Consider the following 22,445-nt stretch of genomic DNA (forward strand, 5'->3'; position numbering starts at 1 on the left):
GATGTTGAATTTTGTCAAAGGCTTTCTCTGCATCTAAATAGACATTTCTCCAAAGAAGACATACAGATGGATAACAAACACATGAAAACATGCTCAACATCACTCATTATCAGAGAAATGCAAATCAAAACCACTATGAGGTACCATTTCACACCAGTCAGAATGGCTGCGATCCAAAAGTCTACAAATAATAAATGCTGGAGAGGGTGTGGAGATAAGGGAACCCTCTTACACTGTTGGTGGGAATGCAAACTAGTACAGCCACTATGGAGAACAGTGTGGAGATTCCTTAAAAAACTGGAAATAGAACTGCCTTATGATCCAGCAATCCCACTGCTGGGCATACACACTGAGGAAACCAGAAGGGAAAGAGACATGTGTACCCCAATGTTCATCGCAGCACTGTTTATAACAGCCAAGACATGGAAGCAACCTAGATGTCCATCAGCAGATGAATGGATAAGAAAGCTGTGGTACATATACACAATGGAGTATTACTCAGCCATTAAAAAGAATACATTTGAATCAGTTCTAATGAGGTGGATGAAACTGGAGCCTATTATACAGAGTGAAGTAAGCCAGAAGGAAAAACATAAATACAGTATACTAACGCATATATATGGAATTTAGAAAGATGGAACAATAACCCGGTGTACGAGACAGCAAAAGAGACACTGATGTATAGAACAGTCTTATGGACTCTGTGGGAGAGGGAGAGGGTGGGAAGATTTGGGAGAATGGCAATGAAACATGTAAAATATCATGTAGGAAACGAGTTGCCAGTCCAGATTCGATGCACGATGCTGGATGCTTGGGGCTGGTGCACTGGGACGGCCCAGAGGGATGGTATGGGGAGGGAGGAGGGAGGAGGGTTCGGGATGGGGAACACATGTATACCTGTGGCGGATTCATTTTGATATTTGGCAAAACTAATACAATTATGTAAAGTTTAAAAATAAAATAAAATTAGAAAAAAAAATACTATTAGAAAACATATACACACCCCAATGTTCATGGCAGGACTATTTGCAATAACCTAAATACAGAAACAACCTAAATGCCCATCAGTGGATGAACAGATAAAGAAGACATGGCAAATATATATGATGGGTTATTACTCAGTCATTAAAAAAAAATGCAATCTTGCCATGTGCAACAACATGGATGGACCTAGAGGATATTACTCTGAGTGAAATAAGCCAGACAGAAAAAAAGACAAATATTTTATGATTTCATGTGATGTACAATCTAAAAAATTCAAATGAACAAACATATCAAAAACAAACAATTATAGGTACAGAGAACAAATAGATGTTCTCCAGAAGCAGAGTATAGCAGAAGCAAAGAAATAGGTGAGGGAGATTAGCACGTGCAAACTTCCAGTTGCCAATAAATGAGTCATGTGTAGGTAATGCATATAATGTAATAATGTACATAATGTAATATAAATGTACAGTGTAGGGAATATAATCAATAAGAATGTAATATGGTGACAAGTATGTATGGTGACAATCATAGCTAGACTTATGGTGATTGGTTTGAAATGTATAGAAATATCATTTAGAAAGATGGTACCGATGATCCTGCATGCAGGGCAGCATAGGAGACACAGATGTAAAGAGTAAACTTTTTTTTTTTTTTTTTTTTTACTGCTAGATGGTTTTTGTTTTTAATTTCTTAAACAACTCTAAAGATCAATTAAGAGACATACACAAATTTTCTGCCCTTGTGAAATCCTAAGGGTATAACATCTTGGGTCCCTGGTTCTGGATATGAAACATTCTCTTTGTCCTCATTATCCTATTGGTAACATTTCTCAACAGCTGTTTGCAATAAAGGATCCTAATGGCCAAGGGGGAAAGCATAGCACTAAAGAGGTCAAGAAGGAGCATCGCTGATTAGAAAGGTTACTTATCATTGTATCACCCAAAGGAAAATTGAAAACCAACATATGGTGACCCTGTGGCCTGGCTCCAGGTGTTTAGTAGCCATTTGAAGAAAGAGAATAATGCACCCGTATTTCAGCTTTAAATAGATTAATCCTGTTATGTGTGTAATTTAAGTGCAAGAGATCCTAAAAAGGTTAAAAAAAAAAGCCATATATGTGTATATATATATAGTTATATGTGTATTATATATATATATATATATATATATACATTAAACACACACATACATATAAACAAAAAACTAGCCTAGAAATTTGGATTAAATAACTATCAATCTAAAGGGATTAAAAATTATTAAATGATTTAAAAAATACTTCTAAGAAGCAAGTGAAAAGTGTTAGTCGCTCAGTTGTGTATGACTCTTTGAGACCCCATGGACTGTAGCCTGCCACAGTCCCCTGTCCATGGGATTCTCTAGGCAAGAATACTGAAAAGGAAAAAGAAAAGAAAAAGAGTAAACTTTTGGGCTCAGTGGGAGAAGGTGAGGTTGGGATGATTTGAGAGAATAGCACTGAAACATGTACATTATCATATGTAAATAGATGGCCAGTGCAAGTTTTATGCATGAAGCAGGACACCCAATGGTCTGGGACAACCCAGAGGGACAGGGTGGGGAGGGAAGTGGGAGTGGGGTTCAGGATGGGGGGTCACGTGTATGCTTGTGGCCGTTTCATGCTGCTGTATGGCAAAAACCATCACAATATTGCAAAGTAATTATTCTCCAATTAAAATAAATACACTTAAAATAAAAAAAGAAATATCGAATCACTATGTCATGTTATAGCAACCAACACAATTTCTTAGGTCAATTATATTGCAAAAACAAACTCATAGCAAAAGATGGTAACCAGTAATCAGGGTGTGGTGGGGGAAGGGAAATTGGATGAAGGTAGGCGAAATGTACAAACTTCAAAGCTATAGGATAAATAAGTACTAGGGATGTAATGTACAATACGATAAATATAATTATGACTGCTCCATGTTATATATGAAAGTTATTGTGAGAGTAAACTGAGTTCTCATAACAAGAAAAAAAAATTTTTGTACATCTTTAATTTTGCACCTATATGAGATGATGGATGCTCACTAAAGTTATTGTGCTTATTACTTCATGATGTGACTTAGCAGCAGCAGCAGCAGCAGCAGTGTATAAATCAGATCACTATGCAGTATATCTTAAATTTATACGGTGGTGTATGTCAATAATGGCTCAAAAAAACTGGAAGAAAAATAATAAAATGCAAACTTTAGCCCCTTCTCCCCAAATAATAAATAAGATTCAGTAGTTAAATAGCATTTTCTGAACTTTCCAGATCGGAATTTTACAACATATCTAGTCCCAGGGGTATTAGACAAGGTACTGCCCATCTACCTCAAGGGAAAAATAATTTTTAGAGTAGGATTTTTAATCTAGTCAAAATGATATTTAAATATGAGGATTTCAAAAACTATTTTCCTGTATTCAAGGCCTTAGTAGTTTTGACAGGCAAAGATCACATGGAGACATCTATTGGAAGTAACTAGTCAATAAAAGGCTAATATATAAGGAAGCTGGAGCTTCCCAGGTAGCTCAGTGATAAAGAATCTGCCTGCCAGTGCAGGAGACGCAAGAGACACAGGTTTGATTCCTGGGTCATAAAGATCCCCTGGAGAAAGGAATGACTACCCAATCCAGTATTCTTGCCTGGAAAATTCCATGGACAGAGGAGCCTGGTGGGTGATAGTCCATGGGATCACAAAAAGTCACGACTGAGCAACTGAGCATACACACCACATATAAGGAAGTCAAGAAAAACTGTAAGCTGAAAGGTAAATAAAAGTGAAAACTTAACCTGATCAGGTGTGTCTATCTATGCCTTAAAATTAATAAGCTCAGTTTAAAGAAAAAAGAAGCAGGAAGTATATCAACATGGTGGAGGGAGGGAGGAAAGACAAAGAATATGACAGTACACTAACATATTTGTCTTAAACGTTAAGTAAGATAGGGGTATGAGTAAAAAGCCAAACCAAAAATGCTAACTCCTCCCCCTCAGAAAAAAAAAAAAAAATCAAGAAAGAATATAGAAGTATCATACTTTGAAATGAATAGAAGAAACAAGAAAATATATGTTAACTGTCAGCATAGACACAAAGAATCTAAGTGGTTAAACTTAAGTGAAAACTTGGTCAACTTGAATTTAGGAAATCTGCCAATGTATTTTTAACAGAAGATTATTTGATGGTGGGAAAATAAAAGAAAAATATTTTATCATCAGATCAGATCAGTCGCTCAGTCGTGTCCGACTCTTTGCGACCCCATGAATCGCAGCACGCCAGGCCTCCCTGTCCATCACCAACTCCCGGAGATATAATATGATAAAGAGTACCTAAATATGAAAAGACTACCTAAAATATGTAAAGAGTACCTAAAAGAAAAGCAATCTATCTATGTAATCTGGCTTTAAACAGATCTGAAATAAAAAATATCATCAGAGCACAACACAATGATAAAAGGTACAACTCCTAGGGAGATAAAACAGTTTTAATTGTCTAACATACAGAAGATTCTGAAATGAATATTAAAAATCTTATATTCTAGTCAAGCACATATAAAATATTATTGCACCAGGTCATTCAGAAAGTCTTTAAACAGCTCTAAAAGTAGACAATAGAAATCTGCTTGTAATTGCCTCTCCCTGCATCTCTCCTATGCTGTGCCACCAGAAAAAAGTCATTAATTTTCAGGAAAGCAGAAAGTAATTCTAAAGGAGAGTGAAATAACAACTCCGGCAGCAGGTACAGAAGTCTGAAAGAAAAATTAACTGTCTTGAGGGAGGTAAAGAAGCCATGTTTTGTATAACTGCATTTGTGAAATTGAAACTTATCTGCTCTGCTCTGTGTATGTGTGTGTGTGTGTGTGTGTGTTTTCAAAAATTAGGATAATATCACACAATATAGTTTTATATCTGGTTCTGTTTTTTACTCAATATTATTTTATGATATTTTATCATGCCCCTATCTGGACTTTTACCCAGGCCCCCACCACAGCCACTAAGTTTCCTGTGCATCTTTTAGGGAAGGAAAGTAAGTACTGTCTCTAAGTATAACTCACGCTGATAGTTGCCTGGGGAGTACATTTGAATATCTTCTATTGTCAACATGCATCTCCCTTTGTTCAGGCTTCAGTTGTGGTAGAATGAAATGTCTATTATTTGCCTAGGCAGTAAATGTTTAGAATCAAGTTACTGCTGTTTTCACTTTTCTGAATATAGTTGATACCAATCCATTCCCCCCAAATTCTTTATGACTAAAGCTCCCCTTGTCCTCTTGAGGTTACCAACCAGATACCCAGAGCTCTCAACAAGAATTCCTACTCATCTTACCTCAGTGGGATGTCTTCCACAGTGGTCCAGATCTTGAGGTTATCTTTAGAAATACAAGAATCACTGTTTATTTTAAGTAGGATAATAAATCAGTAAAGCTCTTAGAGACTGAACTGCAGAATTGTATAATCTCCTGACGGGCAGAGGGAAAATAAATTTTAAAAGATAACAGGGAAAAGGGGAACTGACTAGTCAAAACCCTTGATTTAGTGCTGGCTGCCTCATACGGTGCTTTCCCAGAGAGGAGAACGTTATGAAACAGTATTCAGACTCCTCCCACCAATGTTCTTAGCTTTCGATTTCCTCAGTCAGAGAAAACAGTTTATTTCCTGTAAATATCTTACTCAAAAACAACAAATTATGGCAAGGTTACACTCTAATTTTTTTTTATTATAAATGTTGGTAGATGAAAAGAGTTCCAAGATTAGAACTTTTTTATCCAGAAGACTTACATGTGGGTCATTAAAAATCTATATTCACTTGAATGATTCTCAAATATAAGAGAAGTAAGATGAGTCATCTGGCTACTTGTCAGAAAGCATTTAACAGGAGGCTTCCTGTGTGCTGTTTTGTATCTGTCAGGAATCCTCTGTTCCTTATTAATTCCTGAATATTCAGGAATTAAAAGGAGAGGCAAGCCTCTCCCTGGGGCTGAAGAATCCAGGTATATCCTTCGTTAGTTTTTCTGTAAGGTGATAAGTACCCTCTTCCTTCTTGTGAACCATATGGTAAAAGTGATTATTTACAACTCTTTCTCTCTATTTTTAATATGGATCACCTATGTTTGGAAGTCTGGAATTTTAATCTTTATCTTTGCTGATAATAACTACAGTATATATGCCCACACCTTGTTGCTGAAAACACATTTGCTCCATCAGAGCTTTGGTCCCGTGTCTTGCTTTCTCTTTCTCTCTCTCTCTCTCTCTCTCTCTTTCTCTCTCTCTCTCTCTCTCCCCCTCCCTCCCTCCCTCTCTCAGGCTATTTCTTTGGAGTACAGAGACTTTCTGAGTTCACTTTCCTTCCCAGGCTTCTAAGACCCTCTCAAGAAGGCGCTCTGCACCTTCACCCCATCGAGAGGGCACCTAAGGCCGCCGTGAACAGAGCAAGCCCCATGCCAGGGGCTTTATTGGCTTTCTGTGTAAACCAAAAAAACAGACTTTTTCTCTCTCCTTTACTGTCTTATCAGTCGACTCCGGACCACCAGGTTCCGGTCCATTAAAGGACCTCAACAGCTACTTAATGCTTGTTTCCTGTTGTTGGTGTAGCAGTGGCAAGAGAAGTTGGAAGAGCCATCTTTCTACTTTTTTTTTTTTGGTCTGAAACTCCTGGGAGTGATTTTCTATAAGCTATCTATTGGTTTAAATAGAACCTAAAACATTCACCCTTATCTCACTCATCTCACACGCTAGTAAAGTAATGCTCAAAATTCTCCAAGCCAGGTTACAACAGTATGTGAATGATGAACTTCCAGATGTTCAAACTGGTTTTAGAAAAGGCAGAGGAACCAGAGATCAAATTGTCAACATCTGCTGGATCATTGAAAAAGCAAGAGAGTTCCAGAAAACATCTACTTCTGCTTTATTGCTTAAGCCAAAGCCTTTGACTGTGTGGATCACAACAAACTGTGGAAAATTCTGAAAGAGATGGGAATACCAGACCACCTGACCTGCCTCCTGAGAAATCTGTATGCAGGTCAAGAAGCAACAGTTAGAACCGGACATGGAACAACAGACTGGTTCCAAATCGGGAAAGGAGTATGTCAAGGTTATCCTGCTTATTCAATTTATATGCAGACTACATCATGAGAAACACTGTGCTGGATGAAGCACAAGCTGGAATCAAGATGGCCAGGAGAAATATCAGTAACCTCAGATATGCAGATGACACCACCCTTATGGCAGAAAGTGACGAACTAAAGAGCCTCTTGATGAAAGTGAAAGAGAAGAGTAAAAAGTTAACATACAACTCAACATTCAGAAAACTAAGATCATTGGAATCTGGTCCCATAACTTCATGGCAAATAGATGGGGAAACAATGGAAACAGTGACAGACTTTATTTTTCAGGAATCGCAAATCACTGATACTGTTCTGTTCATACTGATCATGGGGTTCTCAAGGCAAGAATACTGAAGTGGTTTGCCATTCCCTTCGGCAGTGGAGCACATTTTGTCAGAACTCTTCACCATGGCCTGTCCATCATGGGTGATCCTACACAGTATGGCTCATAGTTTCATTGAATTAGACAAGTCCGTGGTCCATGTGGTTAGATTGGTTAGTTTTCTGTGATTGTGGTTTTCAGTCTATCTGCCCTCCAATGGAGAAGGATAAGAGGCCTATGGAAGCTTCCTGATGGGGGAGACTGACAGGGGGAATCTGGATCTTGTTCTGATGGTCAGGGCCATGCTCAGTAAATCTTTAATCCAATTTTCTGTTGATGGAAAAGAACAAAGGGATGGAGCCAAACCAAAAACAGTACCCAGTTGTGGATGTGACTGGTGATAGAAGCAAGGTCCGATGCTGTAAAGAGCAATACTGCATACGAACCTGGAATGTTAGGTCCATGAATCAAGGCAAATTGGAAGTGGTCAAACAGAAGATGGCAAGAGTGAACGTCAACATTCTAGGAATCAGCAAACTAAAATGGACTGAAATGGGCGAATTTAACTCAGATGATCATTATATCTACTACTGTGGGCAGGAATCCCTTAGAAGAAATGGAGTAGCCTTCATGAGCAACAAAAGAATCCAAAATGCAGTACTTGGATGCAATCTCAAAAATGACAGAATGATCTCTGTTCATTTCCAATGCAAACCATTCAATATCACAGTAATCCAAGCCTATGCCCCAACCAGTAATGCTGAAGAAGCTGAAGTTGAATGGTTCTATAAAGACCTACAAGACCTTTTAGAACTAACACCCAAAAAAGATGTCCTTTTCATTATAGGGGACTGGAATGCAAAAGTAGGAAGTCAAGAAACACCTGGAGTTACAGGCAAATTTGGCCTTGGAATACGGAATGAAGCAGGGCAAAGACTAATAGAGTTTTGTCAAGAGAACGCACTGGTCATAGCAAATACCTTCTTCCAACAACACAAGAGAAGACTCTACACATGGACATCACCAGATGGTCAACACCAAAATCAGACTGATTATATTCTTTGCAGCCAAAGATGGAGAAGCTCTATACAGTCAGCAAAAAAAAAGACCAGGAGCTGACTGTGGCTCAGATCATGAACTCCTTATTGCCAAATTGAAGAAAGTAGGGAAAACCACTAAACCATTCAGGTATGACCTAAATCAAATCCCTTATGATTATACAGTGGAAGTGAGAAATAGATTTAAGGGACTAGATCTGGTAGACAGAGTGCCTAATGAACTATGGAAGGAGGTTCATAACATTATACAGGAGACAGGAATCAAGACCATCCCCATGGAAAAGAAATGCAAAAAAGAAAAATGGCTGTCTGAGGAGGCCTTACAAATAGCTGTGAAAAGAAGAGAAGTGAAAAGTAAAAGAGAAAAGGAAAGATAAAAGCATCTGAATGCAGAGTTTCAAAGAATAGCAAGGAGAGATAACAAAGCCTTCCTCAGCGATCAATGCAAAGAAATAGAGGAAAAAACAGAATGGGAAAGACTAGAGATCTCTTCAAGAAAATTAGAGATACCAAGGGAACATCTCATGCAAAGCTGGGCTTGATAAAGGACAGAAATGGTATGGACCTAACACAAACAGAAGATATTAAGAAGACATGGCAAGAATACACAGAAGAACTGTACAAAAAAGATCTTCACAACTCATAATCACGATGGTGTGATCACTCACCTTGGGCCAGATATCCTGGAATGTGAAGTCAGGTGGGCCTTAGAAAGCATCACTACGAACAAAGCTAGTGGAGGCGATGGAATTCCAGCTGAGCTATTTCAAATCCTGAAAGATGATGCTGTGAAAGTGCTGCACTCAATATGCCAGGAAATTTGGAAAATACAGCAGTGGCCACAGGACTGGAAAAGGTCAGTTTTCATTCCAATCCCAAAGAAAGGCAATGCCAAAGAAGGCTCAAACTACCTCACAATTGCACTCATCTCACACACTAGTAAAGTAATGCTCAAAATTTTCCAAGCCAGGCTTCAGCAATACGTGCACCATGAAATTCCTGATGTTCAAGCTGGTTTTAGAAAAGGCAGAGGAACCAGAGATCAAATTGCCAACATCCGATGGATCATGGAAAAAGCAAGAGAGTTCCAAAAAAATATCTATTTCTGCTTTATTGACTATGCCAAAGCCTTTGACTGTGTGGATCACAATAAACTGTGGAGAATTCTTCAAGAGGTGGGAATACCAGACCACCTGACCTGCCTCTTGAGAAACCTTTATGCAGGTCAGGAAGCAACAGTTAGCACTGGACATGGAACAACAGGCTGGTTCCAAATAGGAAAAGGAGTACGTCAAGGCTGTATATTTCACCCTGCTTATTTAACTTCTATGCAGAGTACATCATGAGAAACGTGGTGCTGGAAGAAGCACAAGCTGGAATCAAGATTGCTGCGAGAAATATCAATAACCTCCGATATGCAGATGACACCACCCTTACGGCAGAAAGTGAAGAAGAACTAAAAAGCCTCTTTATGAAAGTGAGAAAGAAGAGTGAAAAAGTTGGCTTAAAGTTCAACATTCAGAAAACTAAGATCATGGCATCTGGTCCCATCACTTCATGGGAAATAGATGGGGAAACAGTGGAAACAGTGTCAGACTTTATTTTTCTGGGCTCCAAAATCACTGCAGATGGTGATTGCAGCCATGAAATTAAAAGACGCTTACTCCTTGGAAGGAAAGTTATGACCAACCTAGATAGCATATTCAAAAGCAGAGACATTACTTTGCCAACAAAGGTTCATCTAGTCAAGGCTATGGTTTTTCCAGTGCTCATGTATGGATGTGAGAGTTGGACTGTGAGGAAAGCTGAGCGCTGAAAAATTGATGCGTTTGAACTGTGGTGTTGGAGAAGACTCTTGAGAGTCCCTTGGATTGCAAGGAGATCCAACCAGTCCATTCTAAAGGAGATCAGTCCTGGGTGTTCTTTGGTAGGAATGATGCTAAAGCTGAAACTCCAGTACTTTAGCCACCTCATGCAAAGAGTTGATTCATTAGAAAAGACCCTGATGCTGGGAGGGATTGGGGGCAGGAGGAAAAGGGGACGACAGAAGATGAGATGGCTGGATGGCATCACTGACTCAATGGACGTGAGTCTGAGTGAACTCCGGGAGTTGGTGAAGGACAGGGAGGCCTGGTGAGCTGCAATTCATGGGGTCGCAAAGAGTCGGACATGACTGAGCGGCTGAACAGAACTGTGTTCCCTCCCTGTTATTTACCTGAGGCCAAACTATGATGGCTCAGATGGTAAAGCGTCTGTCTGCAATGCAGGAGACCCGGGTTCGATCCCTGGGTTGGGAAGATCTTCTGGAGAAGGAAATGGCAACCCACTCCAGTATTCTTGCCTGGAGAATCCCACGTATGGAGGAGCCTGTTGGGCTACAGTCCATGGGGTGGCAAAGAGTCGGACACAACTGAGCGACTTCACTTTCACTTTCAAACTATGGTGGAAGTAATGAAGATGATGGCGACCTCCTTCAAAAGATCCCATGCATGTACTGCTACACTCACTGCCCCCAACCATGCAGCAAGCAACCACCTGCCCACGCCTCCACTGCAGACTCCTACATAATCACAGGCAAGTCTGGTTCAGTCTCTTGTGGGGTCACTGCTCCTTTTTCCTGGGTCCTGGTGCATAGAAGGTTCTTTTTGTGCCCTCCAAGAGTCTTTTTCCTAGTCCTGTGTAAAGTCTGGCAGCTCTGTGGTGGGGTTAATGGCTACCTCCTCCAAGATGACTTATGCCATATCAAGTCCGCTGCATCCAGAGCCCCTTTCCCTGTGGCAGTCCACTGCTGACCCGTACCTCCACAGGAGACGCTTTCAAACACTGAAAGATGAACTCTCCAGGTCAGCAAGTGCCCAATATGCTACTGGATATCAGTGGAGAAATAATTCCAGAAAGAATGAAGAGACAGAGCCAAAGCTAAAACAACACCCAGTTCTGGGTGTGACTGGTGATAGAAGCAAGGTCTGATGCTGTAAAAAACAATATTGCATAGGAACCTTGGTCCATGAATCAAGGCAAATTAGAAGTGGTCAAACAGGAGATGGCAAGAGTGAACATCAACATTTTAGGAATCAACAAACTAAAATGGACTGGTATGAGTGAATTTAACTCAAATGAACATTATATCTACTACGGTAGGCAAGAATCCCTTAGAAGAAATGGAGTAGCCATCATAGTAAACAAAAGAGTCTGAAATGCAGTACTTGGATGCAATCTCAAAAATGACAGAATGATCTCTGTTCATTTCCAAGGCAAACCATTCAATGTCACGGTAATCCAAGCCTATGCCCCAATCAGTAACGCTGAAGAAGCTGAAGTTGAATGGTTCTATGAAGACCTACAAGACCTTTTAGAACTAACACCCAAAAAAGATGTCTTCTTCATTATAGGGGACTGGAATGCAAAAGTAGGAAGTCAAGAAACACCTGGAGTAACAGGCAAATTTGGCCTTGGAATATGGAATGAAGCAGGGCAAAAGCTAATAAAGTTTTGCTAAGAGAACGGACTGATCATAGCAAACACATTCTTCCAACAACACAAGAGAAGACTCTACACATGAACATCACCAGATGGTCAACGTCAATATCAGACTGATTATATTCTTTGCAGCCAAAGATGGAGAAGCTCTATACAGTCAGCAAAAACAAAACCGGGAGCTGACTGTGCCTCAGACCACAAACAACTTATTGCCAAATTCAGACTTAAATTGAAGAAAGTAGGGAAAACCACTAGACCATTCAGGTATGACCTAAATCAAATCCCTTACAATTATACAGTAGAAGGGAGAAATAGATTTAAGGGACTAGATTTGATAGACAGAATGCCTGATGAACTATGGTTGGAGTTACATAACATTGTACAGGAGACAGGGATCAAGACCACCTCTAAGAAAAAGAAATGCAAAAAAGCACAATGGCTATCTGAGGAGGCCTTAAAATAGCTGTGAAAAGAAGAGAAGCAAAAAGCAAAGGAGAAAAGGAAAGACATACCTATTTGAATGCAGAGTTCTTAAAAACAGCAAGGAGAGATGAGAAAGCCTTCCTCAGTGACCAGTGCAAAGAAATGGAGGAAAACAATAGAAAGGGAAAGACTAGAGATCTCTTCAAGAAAATTAGAGATACCAAGGGAATATTTCATGCAAAGATGGGCTCAGTAAAGGACAGAAATGGGATGGACCTAACAGAAGCAGAAGATATTAAGAAGAGGTGGCAAGAATACACAAAAGAACCTTTCAAAAAAGATCATCATGACACAGATAATCATGATGGCGTGATCACTCACACTCACCTAGAGCCAGACATCCTGGAATGTGAAGTCAAGTGGGCCTTAGAAAGTATCACTATGAACAAAGGTAGTGGAGGTGATGGAATTTCAGTGAAGCTATTTCAAATCCTAAAACACGATGCTGTGAAACTGCTGCACTCAAAATGCCAGCAATGTTGGAAAACTCAGCAGTGGCCAAAAGACTGGAAAAAGGTCAGTTTTCATTCCAATCCCAAAGAAAGGCAATGCCAAAGAATGTGCAAACTACTGCACATTACACTCATCTCACACGCTAGTCAAGTAATGCTCAAAATTCTCCACACCAGGCTTCAATAATACATGAACCGTGAATTCCAGATGTTTAAGCTGGTTTTAGAAAAAGCAGAGGAACCAGAGATCAAATTGCTAACATATGCTGGATCATCAAGAAAGCAAGAGACTTCCAGAAAAACATTTATTTCTGCATTATTAATTATGCCAAAGCCTTTGACTGTGAAGATCACCACAAATTGTGGAAAATTCTGAAAGAGATGGGAATACCAGATCACCTGACCTGCCTCGTGAGAAACCTGTATGCAGGTCAGGAAGCAACAGTCAGAACTGGAAATAAAACAATAGACTGGTTCCAAATCAGAAAAGGAGTACGTCAAGGCTGTATACTGTCACCCTGCTTATTTAACTTATATGCCGAATATATCATGAGAAATGCTGGGCGAGAGGAAGCACAACCTGGAATCAAGATTTCCGGAGAAATATCAATAACCTCAGATATGCAGATGATACCACCCTTATGGCAGAAAGCCAAGAAGAAATAAAGAGCCTCTTGATGAGAGTGAAAGAGGTGAGGGAAAAGTTGGGTTAAAGCGCAACATTCAGAAAACTAAAGTCATGACATCTGGTCCCATCACTTCATGGGAAATAGATGGGGAAACAATCGAAAATATGGCTGACTATATTTCGGGGGTTTCCAAAATCACTGCAGATGCTGACTGCAGCCATGATATTAAAAGACGCCTACTCACTGGAAAAAAAGTTATGACCGACCTAGTTCAGTTCACTTCAGTTTCTAAGTCCCGTCCGACGCTTTGAGACACCATGAATTGCAGCACGCCAGGCCTCCCTGTCCATCACCAACTCCCAGAGTTCACTCAAACTCACATTCATTGAGTCGGTGATGCCATCCAGCCATCTCATCCTCTGTCGTCCCCTTCTCCTACTGCCCCAAATCCCTCCCAGCATCAGAGTCTTTTCCAATGAGTCAACTCTTTCCATGAGGTGGCCAAAGTATTGGAGTTTCAGCTTTAGTATCAGTCCTTCTAAAGAACACCCAGGACTGATCTCCTTTAGGATGGACTGGTTGGATCTCCCTGCACAGACTCTCAAGAGTCTTTTCCAACACCACAGCTCAAAAGCATCAATTCTTCGGTGCTCAGCTTTCTTCACAGTCCAACTCTCACATCCATACATGACCACTGGAAAAACCATAGCCTTGACTAGACGGACCTTTGTTGGCAAAGTAATGTCTCTGCTTTTGAATATGCTATCTAGGTTGGTCATAACTTTCCTTCCAAGGAGTAAGCATCTTTAATTTCATGGCTGCAATCACCATCTGTAGTGATTTTGGAGCCCCAAAAAATGAAGTTTGACACTGTTTCCACTGTTTCCCCATCTATTTCACATGAAGGTATGGGACCAGATGCCATGATCTTCGTTTTCTGAATGTTGAGCTTTAAGCCACCTTTTTCACTTTCCTCTTTCATTTTCATCAAGAGGCTTTTTAGTTCCTCTTCACTTTCTGCTATAAGAGTAGTGTCATCTGCATGTCTGAGGTTATTGATATTTCTCCCGGCAATCTTGATTCCAGCTTGTGCTTCTTCCAGCCCAGCATTTCTCATGATGTATTCTGCATAGAAGTTAAATAAGCAGGGTGACAGTATACAGCTTTGACGTACTCCTTTTCCTGTTTGGAACCAGTCTGTTGTTTCATGTCCAGTGCTAACAGTTGCTGACTTGCATATAGGTTTCTCAAGAGGCAGGTCAGGTGGTCTGGTATTCCCATCTCTTTCAGAATTTCCCACAGTTTATTGTGATCCACACAGTCAAAGGCTTTGGCATAGTCAATAAAGCAGAAATATATGTTTTTCTGGAACTCTCTTGCTTTTTCCATGATCCATCGGATGTTGGCAATTTGATCTCTGGTTCCTCTGCCTTTTCTAAAACCAGCTTGAACATAGGAAGTTCATGGTTCGTGTATTGCTGAAGCCTGGCTTGGAGAATTTTAAGCATTACTTTACTAGTGTGTGAGATAAGTGCAATTGTGCAGTAGTTTGAACATTCTTTGGCATTGCCTTTCTTTGGGATTGGAATGAAAACTGACCTTTACCAGTCCTGTGGCCACAGCTGATTTTCCAACATTGCTGGCATATTGAGTGCAGCACTTTCACAGCATCATCTTTCAGGATTTGAAATAGTTCAACTGGAATTCCATCACCTCCACTAGCTTTGTTCATAGTGATGCTTTCCAAGGCCCACTTGACTTCACATTCCAGGATGTCTGGCCCTAGGTGAGTGATCACACCAGTGTGATTATATGGGTCATGAAGATCTTTTTTGTACAGTTCTTCTGTGTATTCTTGCCACCTCTTCTTAATATCTTCTGCTTCTGTTAGGTCCATACCATTTCTGTCCTTTATCGAGCCCATCTTTGCATGAAATGTTCCCTTGGTATCTCTAATTTTCTTGAAGAGATCTCTAGTCTTTCCCATTCTGTTTTTTCCTCTATTTCTATGCATTGATCACTGAGGAAGGCTTTCTTATCTCTCATTGTTATTCTTTGGAAATCTGCATTCAGATGCTTTTATCTTTCCTTTTCTCCTTTACTTTTCACTTCTCTTCTTTTCGCAGCTATTTGTAAGGCCTCCTCAGACAGTCATTTTTCTTTTTTGCATTTCTTTTCCATGGGGATGGTCTTGATCCCTGTCTCCTGTACAATGTTATGAACCTCCTTCCATAGTTCATCAGGTACTCTATCTATCAGATCTAGTCCCTTAAATCTATTTCTCACTTCCACTGTATAATCATAAGGGATTTGATTTAGGTCATACCTGAATGGTCTAGTGGTTTTCCCTACTTTCTTCAATTTGGCAATAAGGAGTTCATGATCTGAGCCACAGTCAGCTCCCGGTCTTGTTTTTGCTGACTGTATAGAGCTTCTCCATCTTTGGCTGCAAAGAATATAATCAGTCTGATTTTGGTGTTGACCATCTGGTGATGTCCATGTGTAGAGTCTTCTCTTGTGTTGTTGGAAGAGAGTATTTGCTATGACCGGTTCATTCTCTTGACAAAACTCTATTAGTCTTTGCCCTGCTTCATTCCATATTCCAAGGCCACATTTGCCTGTTACTCCAGGTGTTTCTTGACTTCCTACTTTTGCATTCCAGTCCCCTATAATGAAAAGGACATCTTTTTGGGGGTGTTAGTTCTAAAAGGTCTTGTAGTCTTCATAGAACCGTTCAATGTCAGCTTCTTCAGCATTACTGGTTGGGGCATAGGCTTGGATTACTGTGATATTGAATGGTTTGCCTTGGAAACAAACAGAGATTACTCTGTGGTTCTTGAGATTGCATCCAAGTATTGCATTTTGGCCTCTTTTGTTGCCCATGATGGCTACTCCATTTCTTCTAAGGGATTCTTGCCCACCGTAGTAGATATAATGATCATCTGAATTAAATTTGCCTATTCCAGTCCATTTTAGTTCGCTGATTCCTAGAATGTCGACATTCACTCTTGCCATCTCCTGTTTAACCACCTCCAATTTGCCTTGATTCATGGACCTAACATTCCAGGTTCCTATGCAATATTTCTCTTTACAGCATTGGACCTTGCTTCTATCACCAGTTACATCCACAGCTGGGTATTGTTTTTGCCTTGGCTCCAAGATGGTAGGTGTTGTGAGAGGACATCAGAGGGCAGACACACTGAAACCATAATCACAGAAAACTAGCCAATCTGATCACATGGACCACAGCCTTGTCTAACTCAATGAAACTAAACGATGCCATGTGGGGCCACCCAAGACAGACGGGTCATGGTGGAGAGGTCTGACATAATGTGGTCCACTGGAGAAGGGAATGGCAAACCACTTAAGTATTCTTGCCTTGAGAACCCCATGAACAGTATGAACAGACAAAATGATAGGACACTGGAAGATGAACTCCCCAGGTCGGTAAGTGCCCAATATGCTACTGGAGATCAGTGGAGAAATAACTCCAGAAATAATTCTTACTGTGCAGTTTGGCATTTTAATACATGAAGCAAAGGAATGCTAAAAACCCTTCAGTTTGCCAAGCTAGTTAAGGTTTATAGAATTGCACTCTCAGGAGGATGAAACTTATGGATGGAAACAGAGACAGATACTCAGTTGTACAAAACAAGATAATTCAGTTAGAGAGGAGAGATAGGAAGGGAGGAGGAAATGTCAGCACAGTTAAGATGTTTGTTACTGGTTCTATGACAGCAAGACAAATTCTAGACTCCTCTGAGGGGGGAGTTAGTTATTTCATGCCATGGCCACAACCGGCTTGGAAATTCAGTGGATTCAATATTAGAGGAAATGACAATAATCAATTTGCAGATTAAAATCAATCTTTGGCTTTGGCAATTCAGCTGAATAATATTCATCTCACCCTTTAGGTTTGGCTTTTATGGCCCAAACACACACATATGTACATATACATACACATACATGTATGCATTAGCATACATCATGTACATACATATTCACAGAGACAGCCAATCATTCTCTTGGTTTTGTATGCTTAGAAGAAAGTTCTTCTGTCTTATTTTTTTTCATTCAAAAAATATTTAACAATAGGTAATATTTAAGCATCTAAAATACACTATGGTGACTATAGCTAATAATACTGTAATGTATACTTGAAGTTTGCCAGGAGATTAAATCTTAAGCTTCTTTACAAAAATAGGTAACTTTTAACTCTTTACACTCTTAAATATGAATCACCTTCAGAAAAACCTCTAAAGTGAAAGACAAAGAACAAAGCATTCAGAGAAAAGAACTTGAAAGAAACAGAGGAGACAGAAGGAAACTGCATACACACACACACATATTTAATCACCAGAGACAGGAGAAGAGACTGTATCACTGAAACAAAAAGATAATGCTAACAAATGTGAAAAAAAATTTTTAATTAACAGAAGAGTTTTTAGAGATGAGTCTTTTAAATGTGATAGAACAAATTTACATGTAATAGAGTGGTAGAGGATAAATTTGAAGAGTTCTTTTTCAGTGTATACCTAAAAAACGATGAGACAGAGAAAAGGAGAAATGTAGAAGTTTATGCCTTGGTGAATATGAACCAGATCAAAATGGTTATATATAATAGGTGCCAAGCAAGAGTGAACCAAGACAATATGGAACAAAAAAAAAAATCAAAGAAATAATATCTAGCTTGATGAATGTGCTTATAAAAGCACACCATTTTTAAAATCACAAAACACCAAGAAGAGAGCAAGTCTTAAAGTTTCGGGTGGGGCGGGGGGAGGGAATAGATCACATACAAGGATTAGTGTTCGGAGACATTTGGTGTTGGTTCACAGTCTCACAAGGAAAAAAATTTCACTCCAGGACCAAAGGAAAGCAGTCACTCAGGTCTTTGCAGCAAAGTAGCAGTTTTACTTGAAGTTAGAAATTACAGAGACAACTTCTGACATAAACATCTTAAAGGGGTAGGAAGAGACCCCTCCACCCTTTAAGATGTCTCATTATATACCTTTTGACTTGTTAATAGCTTTTGAATAGGATTGGTTAACTGTTAACCCAGTTAACACTGGGTCAGTTTGTTTTCTTAGGCAGGTTGGCCTCTTGACAACATCAAGAAAACCAGCCCCTCTGACTCTCATGTTATCAGTTAGTCAGTTCCCCTAGATCCCCCTTCTGACTTGTGTGAATGGACATAAATCCCAAATGGCCACAAATTCCAGGACCAGGGTGACTATGTGACTGGGCCCATGGACTCAGTATCAACCCATCTAAAGAATGCTATCTATCATAATTCTTTTTATCATCCTGTAACACTGTTTGAAATCTGATCCATAGTAGCATTCATTTGATGACAAGAAACATTAAATTAACTTCACTTAATATGATATTCTCTAGTTGCATCCATGTTGCTACAGATGACATTATTTCATTCTTGTTTATGGAAAAGAATATTAAAAATAATTTCTATTTGTATATAACTGAGTCACTTTGCTATACAGCAGAGTTTGGTGCAACAATGTAAGTCAACTATCAGATCAGATCAGATAAGTTGCTCAGTCGTGTCCGACTCTTTGCGACCCCATGAATCGCAGCACGCCAGGCCTCCCTGTCCATCACCAACTCCCAGAGTTCACTCAGACTCATGTCCATCAAGTCGGTGATGCCATCCAGCCATCTCATCCTCTGTCGTCCCCTTCTCCTCCTGCCCCCATCCCTCCCAGCATCAGAGTCTTTTCCAATGAGTCAACTCTTCGCATGAGGTGGCCAGAGTATTGGAGTTTCAGCTTTAGCATCATTCCTTCCAAAGAACTCCCAGGGCTGATCTCCTTCAGAATGGACTGGTTGCATCTCCTTGCAGTCCAAGGGACACTCAAGAGTCTTCTCCAACACCACAGTTCAAAAGCATCATTCTTCGGTGCTCAGCCTTCTTCACAGTCCAACTCTCACATCCATACATGACCACAGGAAAAACCATAGCCTTAACTAGATGAACCTTTGTTGGCAAAGTAATGTCTCTGCTTTTGAATATGCTATCTAGGTTGGTCATAACCTTCCTTCCAAGGAGTAAGCGTCTTTTAATTTCATGGCTGAAGTCACCATCTGTAGAGATTTTGGAGCCCAGAAAAATAAAGTCTGACACTGTTTCCACTGTTTCCCCATCTATTTCCCATGAAGTGGTGGGACCAGATGCCATGATCTTCGTTTTATGAATGTTGAGCTTTAAGCCAACTTTTTCACTCTCCACTTTCACTTTCATCAAGAGGCTTTTGAGTTCCTCTTCACTTTCTGCCATAAGGGTGGTGTCATCTGCATATCTGAGGTTATTGATATTTCTCCCAGCAATCTTGATTCCAGCTTGTGTTTCTTCCAGCCCAGCGTTTCTCATGATGTACTCTGCATATAAGTTAAATAAACAGGGTGACAATATACAGCCTTGATGAACTCCTTTTCCTATTTGGAACCAGTCTGTTGTTCCATGTCCAGTTCTAACTGTTGCTTCCTGACCTGCATACAAATTTCTCAAGAGGCAGATCAGGTGGTCTGGTATTCCCATCTCTTTCAGAATTTTCCATAGTTTATTGTGATCCACACAGTCAAAGGCTTTGGCATAGTCAATAAAGCAGAAATAGATGTTTTTCTGGAACTCTCTTGCTTTTTCCATGATCCAGTGGATGTTGGCAATTTGATCTCTGGTTCCTCTGCCTTTTCTAAAACCAGCTTGAACATCAGGCCTTTCTTAGTTGGTGGAGCAATTTGTCTGGTTAATTCCGATAACAAACGAGACTCTGGCATGCTAACTAGTTACGCGACCCCCGAGCGGTCAGCGTCCCTCAACTTCTTAGAGGGACAAGTGGTGTTCAGCCACCCGAGATTGAGCAATAACAGGTCTGTGATGCCCTTAGATGTCCGGGGCTGCACACGCGCTACACTGACTGGCTCAGCGTGGGCCTACCCTACGCCAGCAGGCGCCGGTAACCCGTTGAACCTCATTCGTGATGGGGATCGGGGATTACAATTACTCCCCATGAACGAGGAATTCCCAGTAAGTGCGGGTCATAAGCTTGTGTTGATTAAGTCCCTGCCCTTTGTATACACCGCCCATCGCTACTACCGATTGGATGGTTTAGTGAGGCCCTCGGATCGGCCCCACCGGGGTCGGCCCACAGCCCTGGCGGAGCGCTGAGAAGACTGTCGAACTTGACTATCTAGAGGAAGTAAAAATCAACTATACTTCAATTTAAAAAATAACAAATTTTTTTTAAAGACTAAACTAAAACATAATGGGCTCTACTAGATGCTGATTATAGTACCTTCCCACTCGCTCATCCTAAGGATCTATTAATTTTACACAAAATTTCAAACACAACTTACATTAAGACATAATAATATTTCAGAAGTAGATTTAATTACTTACTATTTCAGAAGTAGATTTAATTACTTACAACTAAGAGAATTTGGGAAGCTTCCATTAAGGAAAAAGACACTGGAATGGTCTTATGAGAAAGAATTATATTTTAGTAAGAGGGAATACAAAAAATGGAATCCCGGGTCAACAGAATAAAATAGTCAATTCCAAAGACTATCTACAATAAGTAGTCAATAAGCCATATATATCCTGGAGTCTCTGATTGCCTCTGGCACAGAGAGCTAAACTTTATCTCTAGCCACTAAGTCCTCAGTTCAGTTCAGTTCAGTCATTCAGTCATGTCCGACTCTTTGTGACCCCATGAATCACAGCACGCCAGGCCTCCCTGTCCATCACCAACTCCTGGAGTTCACTCAGACTCACGTCCATCAAGTCAGTGATGCCATCCAGCCATCTCATCCTCTGTCGTGCCCTTCTCCTCCTGCCCCCAATCCCTCCCAGCATCAGAGTTTTTTCCAATGAGTCAACTCTTTCCATGAGGTGGCCAAAGTACTGGAGTTTCAGCTTTAGTATCATTCCTTCCAAAGAAATCCCAGGGCTGATCTCCTTCAGAATGGACTGGTTGCATCTCCTTGCAGTCCAAGGGACTCTCAAGAGTCTTCTCCAACACCACAGTTCAAAAGCATCAATTCTTCGGCACTCAGCCTTCTTCACAGTCCAACTCTCACATCCATACATGACCACAGGAAAAACCATAGCCTTGACTAGACGGACCCTTGTTGGCAAAGTAATGTCTCTGCTTTTGAATATGCTATCTAGGTTGGACATAACTTTCCTTCCAAGGAGTAAGCATCATTTAGTTTCATGGCTGCAGTCACCATCTGCAGTGATTTTGGAGCCCAGAAAAATCAAGTCTGACACTGTTTCCACTGTTTCCCCATCTAGTCCTAGGGCCTTCCAAATAGTTTCTCAAGTAACTTCACAACATACTATGTGGTAAAGACATTAAACATTAACTACATCTCATCGATAAGGGAACTGAAATTGAAAAAGGTTAATGCAACTGCTCAAGGACAACAAACTATGGAAAAATTTTAAAAAGATGGGAATACCAGACCACCTTGCCTGCCTCCTGTGACACCTGTATGTGGGATGAGAAGCAACAGTTAGAAACAGACGTGGAACACAGACTGGTTCCAAATTGGGAAAGGAGTACAGCAAGGCTGTATATTGTCACTCTGCTTATTTAAATTATATGCAGAGTATATCATATGAAATGCCAGACTGGATGAAGCACAAGCTGGAATCAAGACTGCCAAGAGATATATCAATAACTTCAGATAAGCAGGTGACACCACTCTTATGACAGAAAGCAAAGAGGAACTAAAAAGCCTCTTGATGAAAGTGAAAGAGGAGAGTGAAAAGGCTGGCTTAAAACTCAATATACCAAAAACAAAGATCATGGCATCCAGTTCCATCACTTCATGGCAAATATATGGGGAAACAATGGAAACAGTGACAGACTTTATTTTCTTGGGCTCCAAAATCACTAAAAATGGTGACT

The 22,445-nt window shown here is 40.2% G+C and overlaps 1 protein-coding gene across 4 annotated transcripts in view; it reads right to left on the bottom strand.

Annotated features, from left to right (window-relative positions):
- LOC147376807 (interferon-activable protein 203-like) overlaps nucleotides 1-22,445 on the bottom strand; it is a 112,923-nt gene that overhangs the window by 39,199 nt on the left and 51,279 nt on the right. Inside the window, exon 1 of one of the 4 annotated variants that reach the window (XM_086393517.1) lies at nucleotides 5,312-5,595. The exons of 1 other annotated variant lie outside the window; for it this stretch is intronic. The gene's annotated coding sequence lies outside the window, so the exon portion shown is untranslated. Of the gene's footprint in view, nucleotides 1-5,311; nucleotides 5,596-22,445 lie in introns of those variants that run through there. 2 more of the 4 variants (XM_086393520.1, XM_086393519.1) reach the window with 2 other exon arrangements.

Source organism: Bos grunniens, chromosome 3, assembly GCF_055505025.1.
Source record: "Bos grunniens cultivar Pamir isolate PY7600 chromosome 3, Bosgru_T2T1.0, whole genome shotgun sequence".
In the NCBI taxonomy this organism is placed as follows: domain Eukaryota; kingdom Metazoa; phylum Chordata; class Mammalia; order Artiodactyla; family Bovidae; genus Bos; species Bos grunniens.